The 22,067-nt window shown below is 42.3% G+C and overlaps 1 long non-coding RNA gene across 3 annotated transcripts; it reads left to right on the forward strand.

The window, feature by feature from the left end:
* Positions 1-920: 920 nt before the first annotated feature.
* LOC147755089 (uncharacterized) lies at positions 921-21,842 on the forward strand. 3 transcript variants are annotated; one of them, XR_015330167.1, is made up of 7 exons: positions 921-1,010; positions 1,892-1,982; positions 9,450-9,712; positions 10,095-10,490; positions 10,982-11,318; positions 18,707-18,783; positions 19,027-21,842. It is a non-coding gene; the product is annotated as an uncharacterized LOC147755089 (long non-coding RNA). The 3 variants fall into 3 exon arrangements; XR_015330168.1 differs by having other exon boundaries at positions 9,450-9,659; XR_015330166.1 differs by lacking the exons at positions 921-1,010; positions 1,892-1,982; positions 9,450-9,712; positions 10,095-10,490 and adding an exon at positions 12,515-12,621 and having other exon boundaries at positions 11,185-11,318.
* Positions 21,843-22,067: the final 225 nt, after the last annotated feature.

Below are 22,067 nucleotides of genomic sequence, written 5' to 3' on the forward strand. Positions count from 1 at the left end.
AACGAAAATCTGCTTATTGATGCAAAGCGACGTTTTATTTAAACAAGCTACTGCTTACGTTGGTTTTAGTTGAACGACCTAGCCTAAGGTGAGAATGTCGACCATAATGGGGCGTCTACGGTTGACGGTTTTGAAGACTTCAGTGGACATTGTGGGCTCCTAGTAGTTACAGGCAAGTGGCACTGAGTCAGGGACTCAGAGAGGCGGCAGACTACAAGAGAAACACAAGCAGCATATATATACATATGTATACTATGTCCATCCGTTTGAGTACCGTCTACTAGTGAGTGCGCTTATGAAGTACAGAGTCCGCGAAAGTGAACCCGATGTTATTCGCACAGCTTTATGGGCTAGCAGGATTTACTGGCCAGGTTACCGGGACTATTTCCTTCTGCCTGTACAGTCTTTACAGGGACACAAAAGAGACGATCGCAGAACAAGCGAACGTTGTCGTCGTCGTCGTCGCCGTGCCTCTTTGGGGTACCATCTGCCCAAGTATGTCTGCCGAATGCTATGGCGATATGTCCGCTATTAGGGACGGAGCTGTCGCGACCTAGCAACAGAGCAAAGGACAAGAAGACCGCAGCTTGTAACAGTAGCAGTATGACTAGTAGAAACATTATTTGTTTGAGCTTTGACACCCGCGGTTGATTCATAGTACTTGCTTGTGTCGTATGTTAACAGACGACATAGAATAACGTAAAACCATATCAACAACTATAGTACAACCACAAAACATCGAAGAGAACAACGAGTAGAACCAGAACAAAAAGATGGTTGTTACCCTTCCTACGTAGCGACAGCTCCTGCTGCTACCGCTTGTGTCGTTGTTCTCCGTCGAGCTTTCCCTGACCAAGTCCAAGTAGTAGCGACGCATGTCGCGCGATAGCAGACGAAAAGAACATCCGCGTGCTCGCAGCTGACAGAAAACGCATACACCTATCCTTTGCATCTACAATATGCTTGTGGAATTAAAAATGTGACGAACGGCACGACGCAGAGTCAAGAACGTGAGTCATTAACCTAGCGCGGTTTTGAGAAGCTTGTTTGGATAGGTTTCAGGGAAGCGATTTGCGTCGAATATAGAACTATTGTGATCCCGAACGCATCATAGTGGTACTTTATCGACCTCAGCAAATACTGCCCACGAAGCGTGCGCAGAAATTAGAACGAATTTAGGCAGTGTGTATTTGTCCCTACCAATACCGAATCTGTATATGATTATTACGAGCTCGAGAAGGAAGATAGGCTTTGTAGTGGGACACCTGTAAGCTGTAGTTGCAGCGAGTAGCGAGACGATGGTAGCATTAATAGAGCAAGGAGCGATCTCTATAATGCAGCTATCTAGTGTATCTTTTATCATGGCCTACTTGCTAAGCCACTCTGGCGGATCAGTCTCTACGCTTGCTTAAGTTTGATCTGCATGTGTCCGTGCGTTTACGCACGCAGAGTTAACAACCTACTGTCTCGTAGAAACGTAGACGGTGCTATGCATTCGTCCGTCTGATAAACGAACAGAGGCAACTGATGACAATGAATGGCTAACCACTAAGTCATCCATTACCAGGCTCTAGTCGTTCGCCTAATCTTTGAAAAAAAACTATTGTAAATATTTACATTCATAGCTACTGCCATGCTTCTTAAAATCCTTTAGACCGCAAATGAACTTTTCACGTTATCCAAGCCGAATAGATCTGTAGAGCCGACTGATATTCTCGGATGCGCGAGATATAGGTTTTTTCAAATACTGTCCCAAACCTGATATTTCATAGACATCTGAATAACGTGACACAGTTTATTTTGTATTTCTAAGAACAATTTTGACGTTATATTGTTACAAGTCCTAAATGAACCGCTATGTCGCTCTACATAAGACCTCTCTGCTTCGCAGTATTTTCAGTGCTTAAGGACCACACGAAACAAAGCATATGGACCAACGCGAAAAAAATGCCGCTCAAGCCTTTTCGGAGGGTTTGTAGAAAGTATGCAATTTAAAAAACGTTTTCCGCTATCAGGGAACAGCATGTTACTACCGACATTCCCATATACTGTCAAGCGCAAGCTCCAGCAGTTGTGTAGCAATGAGACAAAGATACTCAGTTAATCGGAAAAGCCCTTCAAAATTTTCCGTATAATCTTTACATAATGGGCAGGCTGTTTGTGACAGAGTAGGTCCCAGTAGCGAGGGTTTGAGCAAAAAATAACTAATTGGTACAAATTGGTATACAGGTTAAACCTGACAGATTCTTTGACACGTTATTGCAGATATGTATAAAATTATATTTAAGTTTAGATTGTAATACCTGGGTAATTTCTTATATCTCGGTACTGGCTGAGGCTCCAATGAAGCACGTGTCGTAAGCTATTTTGTATGAACTAAGCATTCGAATCTGGGCATCAGTGCAAAACATTCTGACAGACATTTATTTCACAAGGATGTGTTTATAAAATAATGAGAGAACGACGCAAGTTGGAGGGCTGGCATCTACAAATGTTGCTGCCAGGTGCGCGCAACTTCAAGTTCTCAAAGAGACTTGGAAGCACTCTAGGCTAAAATGGATTTAGTATTTCAGAAAAATATTACACTGTCTTTTTTTGTGTCGAATGCGCAACCAAATATAATTATCTGAGTAATATGTAATCTACGTACAGAGTAAGACAGCTGCTTTGTCACTAAAAGCCCTTTAACTCTCACTACGAATGTTTATGCTATACCTTTTCGCTATATAAAAACAGCAATGACAGGCACAACCGATAGCAGCAATGTTAAACAAACGATAATGACAAAATACCAAGAGGGCTATTCTATTTACAATATAAGGAATAATACCCACATAAATAGAGGCACTGCTCCAGATCTCTGGCAAAGGCTAAAAATACGTATGCATTTATTATTACTGAAATCGACCCAGTAGACCAAGTTCAAAAGAAGTTGTCGAGGAACATCCTGTGCTTAAATTATCGATTCTCTGTTCACTTTTATATCTGAGGCTAAGGTTGAGACTTGCGACTTCTAAGAGGCTCTTTTGGGGCTGACGTGCCTCTTTGCCGATAAGTCTCTAGCCAATGTTCCGCTCCCTGATGGCAACCCAACCTCACAGCTAAAGCAGGGCTTCGATTACTGTTTATGGCTGTGCGGCATTTGGTGTAGTCGCTGGCGCGGTAGCTGATTCTTGACAGACGCAAGACCGCAAAGAAACGCGTGCGCGTTCGCTCACGGCCTGCCGAGGGGAGCGAGGGACGTGCCAGGAGGAAAACAGGACAGCGACTGCGAAATGCGATTACCTTCCATTTTCTCCCGTCGGATGTGCCTGTGCCTGTGCCTGTGCCTGTCTTTGTAGGACCATACAGCCTTATAGTCTTGAATGCATTGTAGTTTTGCTGCCCTACCATAATCACATAGACGGGGTAGCAGACAAGCAGTTACACACTGCAGATATATATATATATATATATATAACTGCGGAAAGCTATAAGTTCGCCAGCACTTAGATGTGCCGTAGAAAAAGGAGGGAGGAAAATAAGAGGAACAGAAGGACACAGAACAAGAAGCTTGGAGGAAATTGAGATGACGAAGGTAAGGGGGGACGAAGGTGCTGCGCCCCTGGTCCAAGCTAGGTCTGGTATTATCCACTAGGCGTTGCGTCTTCTCGTAGTTCAGTAGCACACCGAACACTGATAGCTGCAAAGCGCTACCATCCCACTGGTCGCCACAGGAAGCCAATGAGAATACTGCAAAGTAGCAGCTGCAGTAGAAGGCTCCGAGGTTTTTGAACTATGACGCGAAACATCGGCACGGACATGCGCATGAAAAGATAGAGAAGGAGCGTCAACCAAATCGACGATGGCTAGATAACAACGACGGTTCGGGACTGAGCTATTTTGTCAGTCAGTCAGTCACTTCAAAGGACGACAAGTGGATTGGCTTGGATCCTGACCTCAGGCGATTTCTATTCGGTGAAGGCAATAAGTAACGATGCCTCAAATGCCAAATAAGCTGCTCACCTCTGTACATCCTAATCAAAAAGGACGAGCTGTTGCATGAATGGAAGCATTCACTGCCGCTGTCGTCATTGTGTAGCCTGAGCTGGCTTCTCTCTCGTCTCTCCTCTTGTTTCCTCTATGAAGACGCTTTTCATCGCGGACACATGTGGCCTCTAGGCCGCTATCGGCCAATCAGGCAGGCGGTGGCCAGCTGCGCCATGCTGACACGAACCAACCAGCTTTCATGTATTGCGCTGGCCGTGATTGTTTAGCATAAATCAGTCTTTTTTTTTCCATAACATCGTTATTTGATATATAGTTTCAGAGTCACTGACAATCCTGTATGGATATAAAGTTTGAAAGAAAATTCAATTATGCTACTTATTGTATTCGGAACTTTTTCAAATTATATACCACTATTGAGCATTACTCCGTTATTAACGCTTATGATAAAATTAGTAAAAAATTGTAAAATAATTTATATTACATTGTTAAGTTTCTTAAGGGCTTTCATATCCCATATAAAAGTTTTCCCGCAATTTTTTAGTACACTTTTTAGATGAATATTATCCACACAGGTTAAATGAACACCGAAAGAGTAGAATATCTATTAGATAATATCAAAGATCGCACAAGGGCCAAAGTAATTTAGAGATGATTTCAAGGAGGATCTACATGAGATTTGCTTCTTCCTTTGTCTGTAAGTCCTTGTCATTTCACTTCGTGGGTTTCCGTTGCGTCGAACTTGCCACAAAAGGCTCACTGAATCTGGAGATACCTTTTATTGAAATTCTAGCAGATTGAACATAGCATCATGAACGACAGAAACGAATAGAACGAAGATGCCTAGTTAAAAGCATAGACAGGATTACTATACTTTAGCTGGTCATTCGAAGTGCAAAATCTGGATCTTAAAAGGGGATGTGTTCGGAATTTCTCTAAGGCGTTTCGCGATCGGGACAAATCATACTTTTTACTCGGATAAATCACTCAAGGAGAGTAAAACCGAGTTATCTGTGGCAATTTGTTATGCAACACACTGCAGCAGACAGGTCAGTTTGAAAACTTCAGGATTTTAGGTACTAGTAAGCAGCTCGGGGTGCTCGTATTGAGTTTCTTAATTATTATACAACAATATGTATACCCAAGCCGTTGTTCTGTTTCCTGTGTTGGTAAAAATTTAAGACTGCTTCTCTAAAAATGAGCGTCTAGGAACGTATCAATAATAAAAACATTGCTTCTGCCTAACCTAACAACTTGACCATACGAAATTTTCGCAAATTTTTAAACCAGAAGAGCTTCGAAGAACTATTTAGATCACACAGTTTCGGACAGCTGTAGAATTTCCTGCACAGAATGACAGTGGGTTAGAATTGAGTCGTCCCATTATCTGTAAGATAAGATCTGCGATGTTTACAGGCTTATAGTTGTTCATTTGGGTCGAATCTGAATTTCCCTTTGCAAGTTCTTTTTCAACATGCTTATTTCAATTTGTCTAATATTGACTTAAATTGGCTACATCTTTTAACATCAGTGCCGGACGGGTTGACCAGTCATTGTAGTCTGGACAAAGACGAGCCTGTATTTGCTGTCACTTGAAGTTAACTCGTAAATTATAGTCTTCTGAAGTGTGGGGCCGTCATGTATATACATATATTGTATCTAATGTGTTCCATTGGGGGTAGTAGCTATGTCATCAGCAAAGTGGACAGCATTAATGATAATCGTGGTGGTTGTTGTACGTTGCTTTGCATGCTCACCCCTTAACCCTTCGTTCTTCAGTTGTTGAGCAGCACTCATCTCAATCTTTGCGATGCACTCCATTCCGCGACACGCGCTCTATCTAGAGTAAATAATCAATGCTCTACCAACGTTGCCGCACATTATGGGAGCTTTGAACTCGAACACCGAATTATTGTCTCACGTATATATTTTCTCTTTAAATGCATTCTTTTCATTAAATTCGATATATTTTGGATTGAGGATTTTTTGTGTATTATTCCTTGGTCATCGCCTGAGGGTCGCCACTCCGAACAGCAAATGCTGGATGAACACGATGTGTTAGTATAACAAGGCTTGAAAGGTAGTACGGGCTAAGGAACAGGGCGAGAGCTGAAGGCTGAGGAAGCGGAAATAGTCAACGGGTCATTACCTCAGACTGAAGGGTATACAGAGAGCACTGCCTTAAGCTGCATCAGCTCACCAGGAGCAGCCTACAAGTTCTTCGTGAGAACAGTGAGGTCAAGTGAAGGGTGTAAAGAAGACGAACAGTATACGCAGAATAAACATGTAGCACTGTGACTTTGCCCGCCCAGTCTCCATAGACAGATCCGCTATACCACTTTTCTACTCGCTTGTATTATATGTATATACATATGTACATCAATAAGAATCACCAAGTGTCACAAACTATTGGTCGTAAGCAAAACATCGCGTCCCGCTGTTTCAACGTGGGCTGTACCCGTACGCTTTTCACAACGTTATGGATGTAATAGTTACTATTGTCAATCAATCCCACTTTACTTCATATAAACGTACTAGAAGTTGGCAATATTCGACGCTGAAATACAGCGCGATAAACTACATATCCTGATTAACGTCTTCTCAATTATAAACGGCTACTTTTTCATTTGTCAAATACACCAAACAAACAAACAAGTTTGTAATACCAGCAATATCATTTGGTATACTTTGACCTAGTACGAAAGACTAGGGGGGGTTATTTTAAGACCACTTACTTATTAGACCAAGTTGCTTGCAGTATTACATCTAGGGCTGCTATAGTAAAGGAACATCAACGGCAGGCGTACCTTTCGGAGTCATATTTTCATTGAAGCCTAGACTGATTTTCATACTGTGTTCATAGCTTTGATTGTGCTATAATTTTACATTTTCTTAAATGAATAAATAAGCTGCACGTAGAAAATTATTTAGCTGTGGGGTTCGTGTACAGACGCACGGGTTCCGCTATCAACGATTTGACACACACAAAGGCAAGTCAAGTCTCCAAAAGTACTCAACGATTCGTCCATGATGTAATCGTCTGAAAAATGCTGGCAATCATCATAAAGAGTCTGCGCTGGTAACCGTTATGGCATTTTATTACGGTGATAGCTTTTTTTTGACCATCGTCACAAGTAAAAGTCGAAGACTGGCCGTCAAAGAAGTTGAGTAAAATTGCATCTGGGCATGTTGTCCACTTTTCCTTCGCGCTGAATTGTTTCCCTTCTCGAGCGGCTTTTCTTCTTCGTATTGGCTGGCGTCTTCGTTTTATTCGTCGTGGGAAAGTTGTGCGACGATGGACAATATAACTGAAGGGAATGACTACAGTAACCCCTCTTCCAGTTGTCTTCCTTGGATTTGTTGCTCCTACCAGGGTCGCTAGTGAACTGGGTGAGTTTATGCATTGTTTCGCTCTGCCAGGTCTGCTGCAACGGCGCTTTCGTTGCCAGGGGGCAGACGGTGACAGGAACAGTGACAGCCTCCACCAATCGCTAAATGGCAACCTGATTGTTGTCCGATGCCGTTAGTGCTTCAACTGCTCAGCCGTCTTTGTGTCGCTTTAGTAGAACGAGAAACATTTCACTGTAGTTTCATTTGTGATCGACACCTCGTGCGCTTCCGTACGCTCGCTCTCGTCAGTCGTTTTTCGACGGCTAGCCACCGTCGTTTTGGCCTTTCCTGACCTTCTTTCTCGTCTTTCGACTTTCAGCAGTCAAAGTAAGAAAATGATTCTCAAAACAAGCAGACCATTCGTTCTACGCCGAAGTGCCCATTTGTACATTCATTTGTATTGCACAACATGCATTAAGAAATGTGCTCATATAATCCATAGCAGTGAGTACTAGCGTCCGTGGCGCGTATCGACGAGAACTGAATTTTGCACAGCTGCTAACGGAGTCATATATTGTGTGCATAATAGGCATTTAACCCGCCTTGCGTGTTAAATATGTCATAAAATAAATTGCGGTTCACTAATAAAACAAGAGGAATACCTTCCAGCGATGAGTAATAAAAGCAGCTGAACCTCACCTTCGTTCTTTGCAGTTCGACACTCCTTCCCCTACAGTTTCGAAATAAAATAAAACATATCTCGCTGGTACTGGGGCCGATTGATCTTTGACAAACTTCGGATTGATGATAGACTTTGAAAATTCGGATCCAGTTGAAGCTGAAAGGTCCAGGCCTTCCCGACCCTACTTTCGTTCGCCATGGCTTTTTTAGGCCGCATTCGATTGTTGTTCATTCTCACCAGCCTATTCTACATTAAATTTCTTTCCAACGCATTTGATTCTAAAATGGCTTTGCTTGGGCGCGTGTAAGTACGAGACACTCAAGTAGCCTTAGTGACACGTTTTCAACCAATCCAAAAACGCTCTACGTGTTCCAGTGTGAGAGCGCGCTGCCGTTATGATGTTTCGTTTTACATGAGACGTTCCTCATTTCCGCCAACTTGGACGGGGAGCGCTATATATAGTCAATAGTTTACAGCTACTGGAAAGCATTTCGTGGTGAGTCTCAGCCACTGGACCGGTATTGGGTAGAGGGCAGTGATATATTATCAGAGCTAAACATTATTCTAACCTTGTTCTCTAACGAGGTCCACCGGTTTACATTTTACTAAGTAGGATAATACAAATTGCATTGCTTGCCGGGCTAGCTCAATGAAGATTTAGCACTTGCGCAAGTAATTCAGGAATCAAAAACACTTCACGAATTTTAGCTTGAAGTGTTCGCATAAAAGGTTCCAAATCAAGAAAAGAGGGCTACGGGGGTAACTCCTTTGAGTATATCCCGATCGGCTCTTACATTGATTTGATTGATTTAACTATCTTGTATCTTCATTGGATAACCGCTAGTGACTTGAAGCCGTCTTTGCGCTTTTACCTCAGACCTAAGCCGTGAATATTAAGCAAGATCATTATGCGATCATTTGGGGCGTTAAGGGAAGATTTTTTTAATCAAAAAACTTTTTTCAAGTTTCTCATTGAGGTGACATTAGCGATGACACATTACTTACTTTGAGTCTGGTGGCGGGAAGGAAACGTGTAAAGGTATAACACGTCATAATTATGCTACAATATTGAAAATTGTAAATTATAGCTAAAAGTAAATCATCGAAAATCACTAGTTGGAACAACGAATTTGAATGAGTTACCGTCACTGAACACAGCCCGCTCTTAAAATTAGGTTAGTACTTTACTCACCATGAACAGCCGTCAGCCTATGATTGCTACCATCAACCTAGTCAACAAATCCAGACAAGTCGCGCAAGGACTATAAAGATGGCGTTCAACTCTACTACAGTATGTGTATGCATGAATGGCGGGGCATTCGAAGACGAAACAAATAAGAAGAACATTTATTGGAATACTTATTAAGAATACTTATTATATCGAACACCTAAGAATATGTTTTGCATTAATGTTTCATTTTACTGAATTTGTCCGAAATATGCTTTGTAGAATCGCTCTGTCGAAATCGAAGCCTGGCTTGAGGCATTCCCTGTATTCGGCCATGCCACATTACTATGATAGAAGATAAGAAAGGAGAAGGAAAGGGAGGCTTAGACAATCACGGCTTTCGCGGAGGTTCAAGCACCGACCTCTGTTGCGGGGATTGCTTCGCAAGGGAGTCCTATTATAGATTGGCTGTCCTGAACAAACAGGAGAAAGGTTAAGCTAATGAGTTACCGTCCCGATATGCACTAGGTCCTACTCCGGCACGAGTTAGTATTACTAGGATGATAACTTTTCTAATTGCATAAATTGCGTTTTCGAAGGTTAGAGCCCGTCTTTTTTTTACTGAGAAGCGTGAAATAAGTGTCGCATCTTAGTGACACTCATCGAGATGATTGCCGCTCTAAACTTGATTCGGAATAACTTTGATAACTTGGCAATTACTAATGCCAGTCGACTAAAAACGAAGCGTCACTACTAACAATTTACGCCAATAAAAGTGCCAGTGAAGGAAAAAATAACAAGCTGAAAATATATCACAGGTTTGTGCAAAGATGAAGCAACCCTCTGCAATACTTCTGAGTCTTGCTCTATATTTTTTTCTGATTAAATGACAGGAACAAATTGGAATAATATGCGTAAACCTTACAGTTACAAATGAAGGAGACCATCATGTAGGGACGGCACGTTACACACTGCCTCGACCAAAGGTAACTGACAGCAGCAAATCATCGGTGGCTAAAGAAAACGTGTCGATTCGTTTCGATGGCCGTGACGAGCATAGGTCGATCTGTGGGCTCTTCTGCTTTTTATTATTTTTCTGATGATCTCTGGAGAGTGACGAACGTGTGGTCCCATGGTCCTGCTGTCGCCATTTCGGGAATGTCTCCGGAGCCCCTGTGGAGCGTCGACATCTGGCTCACGTAATTGAATTAAGTCGACGACACCACTCCAAAGAGGTGGAGAAGGAAGCTGTTGTTGGTGCGCCTTGTTCTCTTTTCTCATGCGTTCGACACATCGAAGCCACAGAAACTGCGACATGGAAAGGTATCACTGAAGACTATCACTTTTTCGTGCAGTCAGGATGGAGTGTATTCAATTTTCTATAGTGTAGGCAAAATGACCAAACAAAATTTGTGTTTGTTTATGCACTAGATATACAATAGCCATATATGTTGCAGTTGTGACAAACGAACGAGAAAGAACTTTCTGTTGAACACCAGATATCTTAACTAATTTCTGACACCCATATCTACCTGTAAATATGTTCCGTGAAAATGAAATGCTGTACCACATGTATTTTTCAGTTTATCGGCGTAGATTTGCGCAACTAAAATGCTAACTGGACGCGAATTGGTCTACACCATTTTACAGGAGTAGAGCAAAGATTTTCTGTCGTTACTAAAAGTTATGTGGATATTGCAAATGACGCTCGTGGGCTTTGTCAAGAGCTGCTTTTCTGCTAATTCTTCAGGTGGTTTTCTTTATTACCAATTCACCCATTTTTCCACCTCCTGGTGTTTCGTGTTTTTCTTTAGGTTTATCGGTGGATCTCAGCTGCCACATCTTACCCATTCTAATAAAGGCTGCTCTATCCAAATTACGGTCACTCCGGTACTTTGAATGGCAGATTATTGCGGGAGGAGAATCGTTCAAAGCTGCTAGACGCGTCGTACTATATTTCTCGTGTCCTACTCGTCATCATCATCGTCGTCGTCGTCGTCGTCGTCGTCGTCGTCGTCATGATTGAGTCTAAACGGTCGCTATCATCTGGACTGTTAGATTCACTCCACTGGGGTTCTGTCCCAACGTTCCCCTAAGCAGTCTGTGGAACCCAATTGCCTTAAGTAGACCAGAAGCGCTTCATTCCAATGAGTAAGTAATTGAACGCTGTTGATGTACTTTTTACTGTGGATATTGCTCTCTTATTGCTGAGCGCTGCGTTGGAGCATCGGTCGTGATGGGGTTCTGGGAATGTTTAATTACGATCTAACTTCGACCACTTCGCTCTGTCGTTCGAGAAAAGACTAACGACGAGAATGAAGAGAAGGATAGAGATGAAGGTGGACCTCAGTCGGGACGAATCTGGCCGTCGCTGTTGCCGCCACTGCCTCGATGCTCCGCTCTTTCGCATAGTAGCGGTTGACTGACGTTGCTCGCGACAGCATTTACACTCGCAAATCATTAGCTGACGCTCCTCTTTCCTTGTCGTATTGACAATATGGACAGGGCCACGATATCGGACTGACGTGTAGATGAACGGAGATCCCGAAGATATAATAACACACCGAGGAGCAGAAGCCGCAACAGCATTCGGCGGACGGAGCAGAAGTAACGAAGGTGACCCCTGAAGGTCACGATTAGTTGTACCTTTTTGTCGGTTCATTCACGAAATGAGCATCGATGCTCTGTACGCTCTTCATTCCCGTCGCACTAGTCCTCCAACCCGGATGCGATGACTGCATAACATCAACAACCAGCAACAACTACAAGCGATCTGTGAAGCTGCTAGGTCTGCGTCAACCGATGGCACTAAAAATTCTCAGATCCAACCTTTCTTGATTTTCCTTGCATGCTTGAGCCATAGTTTCAATTTTTCCCATTTAACTATACGGTATAAGCCAATGACGCGGCCTCGAGACAGATAGCGCCGTTAGGACAAGCAGGACCCTCTCCAATTATATGCAACGATCCTCGCACCCCGATCCAGTAGATCGCCTTTCAGAGAAGAATGCATAATAAGCGCATACACATCTATTAGGTAGCAGCAAGATAGTAGTTCTCGATAGCAGTAGCACTAGTGGATAAGTAGATATAGACAAACAGTCATCTGCATATCATACATATGCATAATATTTTATTATACATATGAATCAACAATAGCAAACACAACTCTTCCGTTAGGAAGTTTGCCTTTCTCTCTGTTCCGTACACAGGATGTAGACTGTACTAGGCGAACCAAAGCCTAGAAAACGTGTTGTCTACATTTGAAAAAGGTCCTAATGTATACACAAAAAAAAAAAAGTAAATGCATGTGCGTGTTCAAAACACTGCGTCTGGTGCATTCTAAGTTCAGGCTATTATTGGTCGTCAAGTAAATGCCATGGTGACATCATTGTTTGGGATCAGCAATTCAAGTCTCCTACAGACATGGAGCTGCCATCATCAACGTTTTAAGGTACGTGGGTTTAGCTTGAGCAATCTAAAGTCTCCTTGGAAGCATAACTTTTTCTATGACTCTCGATAATTGGAGTTTCAGTAGAGACCCATATGCCAGTTGTTTTCCGGTGTGACAAGACTGATAAGTTCAGTGATTTCTTCCTAGCATGCTGCAATAATCTCCGGTTTTTCACTACAAATTAAAAGGCACCTTTAAAGGCCTTTGAGCAAACGTTCTATATATATTCTGCGGTTTTATCCTAGCGTAACTGATTTTGTGTTCCGAACTATCCTTCAACCCTGAGTGAGCTGTGAATAAATGAATAGAAGCTTTCATCGGAAGAGACGCCTTGTCTATGGCCAACGGCCACAGTTTTGGTGTGCTGGTATCGAATACGGTGGTTTCGAGCCGCCGTCAAGTAAAGAACCACTCCAGATCACAAGGTACTTTGATAGAGAGCTAGTTACCTTTAACTTGTTGTTGAATTTAGGTGCGATAGAACAACGACAGAATTATAGAGTACTGCGTCTATGACGTATTTCATTAAAAGGTGCTGCGACCTTTAAGCGATTTACAAGGGTAATCTCACGCAGAGGTAGTGAAGGTAACTTCCCGAAGACAGTGAGTGGTCACCGATAAATCACCGCAGTGTTGGCGGTACAGACCAAAGAAAAAGTCAATTTTTTATCGTTAAGTTTGAGGTGAACCTGAATGTTGCGCTTATCAGCAAAGGTAAAACCGATTCAATGGATAAATTGTCAAATTAGTAAGAGTAGATCGAAATACGTCGAGTCCGATATTTTAATTACTTCAAGCTATGGCGGGTGCACATTACTATAGGGGAACCATGCGGGGTCTATATTTCAATGATCTATTGTCACTATTTCGCTGACGTGTCTAGTCAGTACGCATGATACATGCATACAAGATTTACGGATCGAGAGGTAGCGCGTAAAGGGCAGGAACATTTAGCTAGAGAAAGGGAGCGGTGTGCTTATTTTCTTCTAACTTTAACCTCTTTAGTTGATTTTCAATCGGCCTTTGACGATGTATTGCTGCAAGTCCGTGCAGTAGTAAGTCGCGTAGCAATGTGTTGTCGTTAGCTACTGGCAGTTCCACGATTGATAGGCTGATGAGTACAGCTGGATAACAAGGGCGTTAAAATAGGGAGGCATTGGGCAGCGCCGTCCGCTCCTAAGTCGAGCTTCCTTGCCCTTGACAGCCCGACCTGAGTGCTGCTCCAAAAGAGTAAAGACAGAAATGGCCGCCACGCTCTCGGTATAACTACCACTCGCAGGCTTACCCTGCTGCCTGTTAATTACGCTTGCTGTTGCCGCGGGTCCCGCCGCTTCGCGGTCGTCGCCTCCATTGCTGCTGCTGTACTGCTGTTATCGACAGACCGACCGGAAAGCGGTGGCAGACACCAGAGCGACTGAGATTATCGTCCATTGGAAAACGATATATGATGAAAGCAAAGGACTGAAACGAACGTTGAGGGAGCTAGCACCCACCAACTAACACCTAACAGAACAGCCAATTGCCCCCTTCTTACGAAGACGAAAGGGCAGCAGCAGCAGCAGCAAACACGATGACGAAGAAGAAGAAGAAGAAGAAGAGAAAGCATAAAGCGCATATTAAAGGGGCAAAAAGGAACAGAAGGGCACTCGGAGAGGCAAAAAGGTTGATGCTGCTGCTGTTACGAGTGTGGCAGGCGTCGCTTCAGTCACTACTTAGCTACGTGATAAACAGCCTCGCCAATAAAAGAACACCAGCTTTCGTTTGTGACAGTCGCACTTTGTGCAGGAGGAAATAGAACGACGTATTGCGACTGCGAAAGCTACTAGCACAACTGTTATTTTCATATCGGCAGGGAGTACGTTCTCACTGATAGAAGAAAAACAACTACAATTTTCCTATGCAATGGGACCGTTAGAAGAAACCACCGACTGTAATTATTGATACGTGTGTTTTTAAGAGCAGTGTTAACGAGTAACCCGTCCATATCGCAAAGAAGGGATCATTCATTTCGGACTAAGGCCATCACTTTAGATCTATTCGCTAACAATCCTTAAATTCTCTCAGCATCTACTTTACGAGGTAAAAGGCTACGACAGGAAAGAGTTAGACGTGAAGGGAGGAAGAAGCAAGCCGAAGAAAGGTGATCTAACCTTTGAAAATGGCCACCATCGCACAAAGCTGCCCTTACATTGTTTTATCGCATTGTTCTTCAAATAGAAACAACAGTTATTCGAGCTCATGAATATATGATCCTCACATCATCTAAGCTTCATTGAATAGCTACACCATTTACAACTAATATTATGGCTTCGATTTCTTGTGAGCGCGTTGGATTCATTCACTCTCTAGCCCGCGAAAACTTCAATGATTTTCATGATGTACTATAATCATCCGTCTAATTACTAGAGATGACACTTTCAATTATTCAATTCAGCCGGATGCTCGATATACCTTTTCTTGTCCTTCTGCCTGCTGCCTACAGGGGGGCCGATTGATACCTGTAAGTAGCATACACGCTCGCCGCTAGCCGTGAAGAAACCTATTTTTTTGAGCTCAAGCAAACTGATTTGATTCGTCTAATCGAAATGGGGTAACGACAACATGACTATCAATTTATCCATTCTAGATGTACAGATATAGATAGGTTAGTAGGCAGAAATGTGGAACAAAGTGGGAGTGGCGGCTCTTTACTAGGTCTCCGCTGCCCCCTCTCAGCCCCTTCCCACTGCTTTTCGCCCCCAACTACTCAGCGAAAACGGTAAACCGAAACAGCGAACTGTCTCCGTCTAAACACTCTGGGATCTTCAGAACAGTCTATTTGATGGCGCCTGTACATGCATGGTACCGGAGAACTAACCACTCCTCTGAATCTTCGAAAAGACTCAGATGATTTCGACTCATTTCGCTTCTCAGAACTGTCGCCGGCCTAAGAACGCAGGGCCTCTGTTAGAGAAGCAAGTCGGCTGTTCAAGAGGTTGGTTCGTCGACTTAGCTCGGCTCGACACACCAAAAGCCATTTGCTGCGGCTGCTGTGAAGGAAGACGACGTTTTTGTTTTGCTACAGAACAGAAATCTTGTCTTACGAAGTGTTAATGCCCATTTTGTTAATCCAATTTCCCTTCGAGGTCACCCACTCGATTTAGAGGTTCGGATCACATTTATCTATACGTGCACATGCTACCGAAATAGAGTTCGGTGAATAGGATCAGGAGGTACGCAAAGTACACGTGGTCAACCAAAGACGTTGACCCTTATTGACTTTCTTTAAAATTTGAACCCGAAGATTGTGAGGGACACATAGTCGAAAACAGCTCCAGCCAGTACGACAGAAATCTTCATTCAGACTACACGAATGGTACTACGTCACTGAAAGTGTTTTGCATCTAAACCTTATGGCTTGTCGCTGGATGCGCATCTGCGCCACCAGATCTGGTGCTACCATCGAGACGCTCCGTTTAGATTTAGGACGCATATTCCGACACGTTGAATCTACAAGACTGTTAGATGCCCTCGTATAGAACAGCAACAACTTAAATATGCCCGCAGCAAGTCGTTTATATACATAGATGTTTGACTGAACAACTTTTTCTTATCAGCGCTTTACAGTAGAGTTTGACCATTGAAAGGACTGGCCTCCTTTTTTTTTTTTGTTTTAGAGAAACTAGTAGTTTTATGGCAGCAGTAAAATAATGAAGCTTAATATTAGTGGTGAAACGTCGTCGAAAACATCTGCCATATGTAACAGTGATATACTGTTATCGTGTAAAGGAATCTTTCATATCGACACCGGTTTTAGAACCGCTAGATATGCTGATACAACTTAATTAGGCGAATAAAGGGCATACCACAAGTATATAAATATATGGGCATATTTATTAAGGCGGAATAAGTTCTACTCCTTGTTTTCTGCATAGAATGCCTGCATCTGTCACTGTATAGCAAATAGTTCACTCATCGGATTTTTCTAATGTAGAGAAAAAAAAAAAACCCTATGTTTATCATGTCTTATGATGTGTATTTATATTCTGACACGTTGCTATTGTTGTGACTCTTTACAAGGGGGGTAATGATGACGCGTTGGCCGTTACGAGTGTGTTTTGACTTGGTTCACAGTAGCCTTTGTCTCCTTTTCGTTCACGGTGTTCCAAAGTAGTTAAATACCAAAGTACTAAATAGAATTTTAGCGACAATACAAGCAACCGCGTTACTTCATTGGCTACCCGTTCATCTAACGGTGCATTGGTTAATTAAAAAAAAAAAGAACTAAAAAAAGAACATTGCTGCGTAGACGTCATTGCGTTCGGTGATTTTAAGATCTTCTCGTGCCCGTATGATGCTGCTTAAGCATCTCTGGCTGACTCAGCACATTCAGCTGATGCTGGCCATAGCACGAACAGTGATATTGTGCTAGCAAAGATGGCTTTGTTTTGACGGCACCGATAATGGTGGTGGTGGTGGTGCTTTTTTCTTTTCATCGTCGTCTTCGTATGATTATTTCTACTATTCTGTGTCACTTTCACTAACGTTGTCCATGTTGTTGTTATTATTAAGTTCAATGGTGTGCCGTCTCTTCAACTGCGTATAAAGGCAAGAACAAAAAAAAAAAAGGTGCTTTTTGGTCCCTTCGGCCATTTTCATTGTGATTAGATCAAGCGCTGAAGTCAGATGAAACCTCACATTGACCAACAAGTAGGGACAATGCCTTTGACAGACAACAATCGAAACCATTCTGCGTTTAGCTCATGCAGTTGTGGAGGAAATAGTAGCAAAAACACCAACACTGGGTGTCGTATATTTTCAAAGCATATACAATTCTTGCGGGTCAATTTGATTGTCATTTCATCATTTTACAACCGGAGCCCATTTTATTATTCCTTATAGTTTTTAAAGCATTAAAGATGATAACCTTATACACGAATTATTAATATTTAGCAAATCTATAATAAACATTTATATATATATATGATGAAAGATTATATCTGAAAGTCGATAGAAGTTTTGAGAGTGCTGAACCCGACTTTTAAATGTGTCTGAGAATATAGATTAAATCATAAAATGCCAGGTTGGAAATTAACATGAACTGATAACTTGCAAGGAAGCACCGTGTCATTCAAAGTAGGAAAAAAATAGACAACAAAAACGTTTGGAGAACGTTATCGAATGCAGCCCTTTCCTCTCTTCAGATGATCATCTGAAGTTGGATATGTTAATCTGAAGGGCGTTCTAATAGCAGGGATGCACTAAATGGACCAACTAAGGAGAGGTCGGCGACTTGCCGGGACAGTATTAAATGCAAGAATAGTTCGATGCCATTACGAAGATGCTTCGTCATTTGCTTTTATTTATATTTTGTTAAGTTTATTTATATGAAGGGTACAATTAGTAATTTACCACAATAATTCTCAGCTTTCATTGCTCGTCTTTAGTCGAGGTGTACCGACGCCGGTATGCAAAGCATTGGTCGAATTTGTGGACATAGGCATTTGGAAGTTTTCAAACCTTACCGGTGCACAGCGAACGGGTAGCCACAACGATTGGAAGGCATACGTAGTATTTTGACATGCTGCTTACCATAGCTGACCAGACACTAACCGCCGTACTAACGTTTTGGCATTTTTACCCTTAGCTCACAAAAGATGCCTTCAAATCAACCTAGTCTTAAAGCTCTGGCGAAACTATCACGCATGAACGTCTCTTGCTCGAATCTGAATTCTGACTGAATCGCCGATTGTGGCCATAATGGACGGCTTCAGGATGTCAAGCGCTTTGAGTGCAAGCTTTCTGCCTATATACGGTATCTGTGGCAAGTCTTCAACTGGCTCCGCTATCGGCTTTTGCTCAAACGACCCAACCTTTCCTGCCTTGCCAGCGCCCAACCTACTCTTCCCTTCTGATTTAGGCCCGATAGGGGTGAATATATGATATTCTTATGGAGACCATCGTCTCTCCAGTCGCGCAAACTAGCCCGCACACTGATGAAATTCGGTTCTTTGGATCTATCGTGTACCATTCTCTGCACATTGCGATACCTTTTAACTATTGTGCTTTGTATGTTTTTTTTTCTTTCAAAATATTATGCTGACAGACGTATGGGACGTTCCATTGGAATGATCAGGAGGTTCAGGACTCGCTTCTAATCCAAGCCGCTGCGGAGCATTCTAGGTAAGCTGGCATACGTAGTATGTCATGTACAATTGGAAACGTTTATGGAATACTCCCGGCTAATGGTGGCTTTTATTATGAGACTCGGACTCTGAGGGAAGCAAGACGAAAAAAGACTCTGGCTGAAGAGTTCGAAGGCTAGAAAAAGCTCTTGTTCATGGTCATTTATTGGAAAGTGTGTCCGAAACGAGATTTTGAAAAGACATTGATTTACGCTCTCTGTTTGACCCTTTGTCTCCGCAGGACGCCACTAAAAAAGCCCTGTTAGCAGTGCTTACTTCCAGTTAGTAGTGTTCTTCGAAACGCAACAAAGAACTCCGCGTCGGACTTGACCCAAAACACCTCCTACATACTTCGCTAAATGCAGGCAATGTTCTCGATGTCCAGATGGCCTCGATGGCCTATGCTCTATGTAGAGAGAATAAATGTGAGAATTAGCCTGAAGCTTTGAGGTCAACGAAATCAACCTTTTAAAATTCGATAGATTCTATTTACTGACGTAATGATTATAGATCAGGCGCTGCGGAGCTTGCATCTGCTTCTCTAACGGCTGCTGTACTCAGCTTCCTTAACCAGTTTGGAAACATCTAACGCGAACTCAGTTGGAGAAGCTCGTGGATCAAATCAAACCAAATCTCTCGAAATGACTCTGGGACTCCACGTGATTTTTTTTAATAAAATAGTTTTTAGCTTTTTTTTGAGGAGGTGCCATTGTTCGTACGATATAACAAATTCTCTTAGATCTCACAGGTAGATTTAATTGCATTCCGGAAGTGCAAGATTGCACAAATAGACTTAGATTTTTTGATTACGGACGCTATGAGCGACCTCAGCAAGCATTCCATAGTTACACAGTTTGATACCTACGAATCTTACTATGTGCTCCACACTAAAAAGGCTATGGAGTCCAAGAATTCTGTAGGTGACCCAGAAATGGAGCCCTCTGACCGAGGTACTGTCACTCTCTTACACTCTGGTCACTGGTGGCTCTTCTCAGCGTATCACCCGTCTATTTATCCGTGTCATATGTTAAATACGTATCGTAGGAATGATCAACTTAATGAACTGTTATATAATCATAAATCGACGAATGATCTGAAATTAATAAAACAATCTAAATTTATGTTACGTTTAAAAGGGACAATAACTTTTCCTTTGCGTTGCATATTTTTGGTTTTGGCAGGTTTTGGAGAGCTTCGTGATACTTAATGCGCCGTTAACGTCCAGCTATATTTTTCTATAACGAAGTAGTTATTTCTGCTATCTGTTAGCATTTACATGGTACGATTATAGATGTAGTAACACAATGCATTACACCACTTCGAAGCATTACATCACCTTCACTCGCGTTACTTCGTGCAACTTCGAGAATCTAAACGGACTCGTATGGTGATCGAGATGACAAGAAAGATATTAGATGTATCATATATAAGAACGAATTTATGTCAAAGAAAGAATCAGCTAAAATACGGTCATTGAGCAATCAAATATATTAATCTAAATAAATAATTTCCGACCTAAACCAAGTATCTGCATGCCGTTTGTCCATTTGCCTTCTGTTATTAAACAAGCCTCTTACGAAAGGAGAGGCACTCGTTGAAACGTGTGGTGCAACGGTTGTTCATTAGAGTTTGTTGAGGTCCCCAATTTCGTTCGTAGAAAGACCTAGATGATTTGAGATGCAGATGTACAACAATTATCGCTAGTAGTTGATGCTATTGTGGCCACAGATAATTTTGATGTGAACTTAAATTATTTTCCTACTTTTTGTGACTATAGTGAAACTCGTGTTGGAATTACGAAGAGACTTCGCGGAACAGCGATGGGTTACAATAGCCAGACTCATACAAGATAATGGATCACAGAAAGAATTTTCGCGAGTGAATCGGAATATTGAAGTGTGCAGTTGATAATGTAGCACAAAAGGTGAATTATAAGGTACCAACAAAAGAAGAAAGAATTATAAGACCTAGAAAAATAGCAGGCAAATTTCACAACGCAACGAAGATACAGAGCCGCTTTCTGGGTGCAGAGGGTGCAAAGGGTGGCAGACCATCGGGTGGGATCGACCTGTCCATAAGGACTCTATCAAATTTAGTGATTTTAGCTGTCGTAAATCAATCAAAAAACGTGGGCTGAACTATACACAAAAGTATGCGTATTTCAAATGAACTAAACAATTTCATGCGAAAGAGGTCATATTGCGAAATATTTATCGCCACTGTTGTAGAACTTCTGTCATATCACCCTGACTTTAATCCAACTGAAAGTGTGGAGCATTATGTCGAAGGCGAGTCAGCTCTGGCCAAAAGATCACGAACGTTTCACAGCTTCAACAACAGTGCTTGAGGTATGAGTCTAGGACTTGGGTGTGACGAGGATGCTGAGAAAGTGCATTCGGAGCATGCCTGACCTAGTTGCAGCCGTTGTTGTGGTTAGGGATGCCAGTCTCAGAAGGTGCCTTTCCTTTCACTGCAGCTTAAAAACGTCTCTCTAGTGATGACGCCGTCATTTTCGTCTGAAAACAGAGGAAGGCTGCCGTCGCACAGAAAAACCGTACACAGTTCGGCCGCTGTCTTCGATTCAACTCGACAGTGTGTGACATTGGCCTTATTGAATTAAAGACAGCGCTCATTTATTTATTGTCAGCCATTACAATCACCATAAGGTACATACTCCTCTATAGCGCGTTTTATATGTAAGCATTATAAGTTTACAGGCAAGGCTTCTGTCTGTGCATGTTTGTAGGCGTTTGGAACCGAATGCATTCGTAGCCCTTTACCGCAAATAAATCGCTTGGCTACCGAATTAACTGCAGTGCCCTTACTGATCCGATGAACTGGGTTTACATCATGGCTGCCTTATAACGAGCTACGGCGATTTAGGCGGGACATTCTAGCTATCTAGTGCTCGCTTGTGTACAGCTTTCACTCTTCTCTACCGCGTCCTGTGCCATAAAAGGTCGTATCACGAACATGCTATACTAGAAAACATATTAGAAGTCCATGCATCCTAGAACCGCATCCGCTTTCGAATTAAGTTTCTCTATAGACCGATAATATAAAATCTTACAACAAACAAATGTAACCACTTGTCATTTCAAGGCTCTAACTAAGGTCAAGGCAGCCATTGACCAAAATTAGTATTTCCGAGTTGTCATCAATCCTCGATAAAAATTGCACCCATACATGTGACTCCTACTCACGAGATTATGGTATAAAATAACCTTGTTCAGCATGCTCCGTTATTCCTGAACAAGTAATGGGCCAGTCTATATGGATCCC

The sequence above is a fragment of the Varroa destructor genome, unplaced genomic scaffold, assembly GCF_002443255.2.
Source record: "Varroa destructor unplaced genomic scaffold, Vdes_3.0 BEIS01000006.1, whole genome shotgun sequence".
Classification (NCBI taxonomy): domain Eukaryota; kingdom Metazoa; phylum Arthropoda; class Arachnida; order Mesostigmata; family Varroidae; genus Varroa; species Varroa destructor.